This window comes from Otolemur garnettii, unplaced genomic scaffold (assembly GCF_000181295.1).
Source record: "Otolemur garnettii isolate 467f Iridium unplaced genomic scaffold, OtoGar3 scaffold00021, whole genome shotgun sequence".
Taxonomy (NCBI): Eukaryota; Metazoa; Chordata; class Mammalia; order Primates; family Galagidae; genus Otolemur; species Otolemur garnettii.
The window spans coordinates 2,398,618-2,402,132 of record NW_003852416.1 but is presented as its reverse complement, the minus strand read 5'-3'; the positions used below and the strand labels follow the sequence as shown (position 1 = coordinate 2,402,132).

General features: G+C 44.4%; 1 pseudogene; it reads right to left on the bottom strand.

Annotated features, from left to right (window-relative positions):
* Positions 1–1,948: 1,948 nt before the first annotated feature.
* Positions 1,949–2,884, bottom strand: LOC100945030 (annotated as a pseudogene).
* Positions 2,885–3,515: the final 631 nt, after the last annotated feature.

Here is a 3,515-nt window from a genome sequence, read left to right as displayed (position 1 = left end):
AACAGCTAACTATTGCAGTTTTTGGCTGGGGCTGGGTTTGAACCCGCCACCTACGGCATATGGGGCCGGCGCCCTACTCCTTCGAGCCACAGGCACAGCCCCTCAACTTCTCTTGAGGTTTGTTTTGTGTCCTAGGATATGATCAATTTTGGAGAATGTTGCATGAGTTGAGGCGATGAGAAGAATGTATATTCTTTATCTTTGGAATGGAGTGTTCTATATGAGTCTATCAAGTACAGTTGTTCTAGGGTCTCATTTAAGTCCCTTTTATCTTTGTTTAATTTCTGTTTAGAGGATCTGTCCAGCTCTGTAAGAGGAGTATGATAGTCCCCTGTTATTATGGTATTATAGGATATCGTATTGCTCAGACTGAGTAAAGTCTGTTTCAAGAATCTGGGAGCATTTAAATTGGGTGCATAAATATTTAGAATTGAAACATCTTGTTGTTGTATTTTTTCCTTGACCAATATCATGTCTTTTTGACTTTAGTTGCTTTAAATCCACATGTACCTGAAAATAAGATTGCAACTCCTCTTTTCTTCTGAATTCTCTTTGCCTGAAAAATTCTCTTCCAACACTTAACTTGGAGTTTTAATTTGTCTTTTGAAGCTGGGTGTGTTTCCTGCAGACAGCAAATGGATGGCTTGTGGTTTTTAATCCAGTCAGCCACTCTATGCCTCTTCAGTGGGGAATTCAAGCCATTAACATTTATTGAGATAATTGATAAGTGTGGTAGTGTTTATTTATCTTATTTTGCAAGAGTCCATTACTTAGTCTTATCTTTTGCATCAGTGTGGAAGTTAGGTTCTGTCCTTTAATTTCTGAGTTCTTTGCTGTTGATCCATTCTGATGGTCAGTGTGTAGAATAGGTTGAAGTATTTCCTGTAGAGCTGGCGAATTTCCTGTGTTTGTATATCAGTAAATGATTGGATTTCTCTGTCAGTTTTAAACTTAACTTAGCAGGATATAGTATTCTGGGCTGGAAATTCTTCTGTTTAAGTAGATTAAAGGTAAATGACCATTGTCTTCTTGCTTGGAAAGTTTCATTAGAGAAGTCTGTAGTCACCCTGATGAATTTGCCCCTGTAGGTCAACTGGCGCTTACTCCTGGCAGATTGCAGAATCTTTTCTTTTGTCTTGACTTTGGACAGGTTCATCACAGTGTGTCTTGGAGAAGCTCCGTTAAAATTGAGGTAACCTGGGGTCTGATATCCCTCTGAAAGGAGTGTGTCACAATCTTTGGTGATATTTGGGAAAGTTTCATTTATAATATTCTCTAGTATGGCTTCCATTCCCCTGGGGCATTCTTCTTCCCCTTCTGAAATACCGATAACTCGTATGTTTGAATGCTTCATAAAGTCCCACAATTCTGTTGGTGAACATTGTGCTTTCTTTGTCTTCTTTTCTGCCATTTTAACTATCTGAGCTATCTCAAGAGCTTTGTCCTCTACCTTTCAGATTCTTTCTTCTGCATGGTCTAATGCAGGTGTCCTCAAACTATGGCCTGCGGGCCACATGCAGCCCACCTAGGACATTTATCCAGCCTGCTGAGTGTTTTTGCCATCACTGCCTGTCCTGCTTAGCAGCTGACTCATGCTGGGGCCCGCAGTCTGGCCCTCCAATGGTCTGAGGGACAGTGAACTGGCCCCCTGTTTAAAAAGTTTGAAAAGAAAAAAAAAAAGAAAAAAAAAAAAGTTTGAGGACCCCTGGTCTAATTTGTTGATACTTTGTATTTCATCTTTAAGTTTCCTAATTGACTGCTTCAGTTCCTGCTATAGCCCTGCTATAGCTTTTCTATTTTCTTTCTCTCTTTTGACATCGGCAGTGGCATTTATTTTTCAAGGGGAGAGGAGTTAAATACAGCAGTGACCCAGAACCCCTCACTCCCACCAGGGTCTTGAGTGGGGAAAGAGGCATTGGTAGAAGGCACACAGTGGTGAAAGCCCAGAGGAGGCCAAGAAGTAGGGGTGGGGGATGTAGTGTGTCCTGGGAGACCCAGATGAAGAAACTGAGGCTCAGCAAGGGCCTCAAGTCACACGGCAAGGTTTGAGGATAGGTGGTCCCAAGTGCTCATGCTGGTTGCTTCTCTCTCACCTAGGCTATAGGAGGACGCAGGGGCAGCCCCCACCCTTCTTCCTGGGGGCACTGGGGGGACTGGGTGGGAGCTCCTGTCTTGGAATTTCCAGACAGCTAACAACCAGCTGCTCGAAGGCCTCATCCACATTGAGGCGCAGTTGGCTGAGGCCTCAAAGTAAGCCACATGGTGGGAGGCGCTGAAGGCCAGTGCTTCAAGATTGGGGGACCTGGTGCTGTGTCTCCAGGTCTGCATTGTTCTCAACCAGCATGACAGGGAAGTCATCCTGGTGCTTGACTTGGAGGATCTGTGTGAAGAGCTTGTCCACCTCGTTGAAACTCTGCCAGTTGTTAATGGCATATACCAGCAGGAAGCTGTGGCCAGTGCGCATATACTGCTCCTGCATGGCCCTGAATTCCTCCTGGCCCGCGGTGTCCAGAATGTCCAGCCGGGCTGGGATGCCATCCACAGTGCAGATCTTTGTGTGGGAGTCCTTGATAGTGGGATTGTATTCAGACACAAAGTAGGACTGGATGAATTGGATGTTCAGCATGCTCTTGCCCATGCCGCCGCCGCCCATGACCACCAGCTTGTGTGTCTCGCTGGGTGGGGGGTCCCCGGGTCCTGGCCCCCGACTCCAGGGCTGCCCTGCTGCCCTGCTGCTGCTGCTACTGCTTAGGGGGAGCTGGGTCCTATTTTCTTTATATTGTTCATCTTTTATTTGATTCTGTTTTTGGATTTTCTTTTGGTTATTTTCCACTTTGTCAGCAGTTTCCTTCATTGCTTCCATCATTTCCTTCATTGTTTTCATCGTCTGTATTCTAATTCCTTTTCTGTCATTTCTAACATTTCTTTATAGATGGAATCCTCTGTAATAGCTATTTCACGGTCTCTTGTGGGGGTGGCTCTAGACTGGGTTTTCATGTTGTCAACATTTTTCTGCTGATTCTTCCTCATGAGTGATTTCTTTTATCTGTTTCCTTGCCCTAATTTTCCCTTCATTTCCTCTTGCTCTTTAAGTTACTGTGCCTCTGGACCAGGGTTTCGATGAGTCCTTTGGTACAGGACCAGAAGGATGAGAAGACTGAAGAGCAAGAAGGGAAAAAAGAAAGAAAAAAAAGAAGAGAAAGGAGAGGGGTTAGGGAAAAGGGAATATTGATAAAAAGAAGAGAGGCACAGGAAGAGGAGACAGGAGCAATATAGGTGTACAGTAGGGTACTCTGACCAACCTTAACAACCCCCAACCTCTGGGGGTGCTGGGTTGGGTGGTTCCCTTGAGGTCAGCAGCTCTTTGCTAGTCTGTTCGGACACAGTTTCCCATCTCCACCAAGTAGAGAAGAAAAACAAAAATGTTATAAATCAAACCAAAACAAACAAACAGAAAATTTTATGGGATAAAATTTGGGGAAAAAATGAATAATAGGGGTAGAAACACTGGCAAA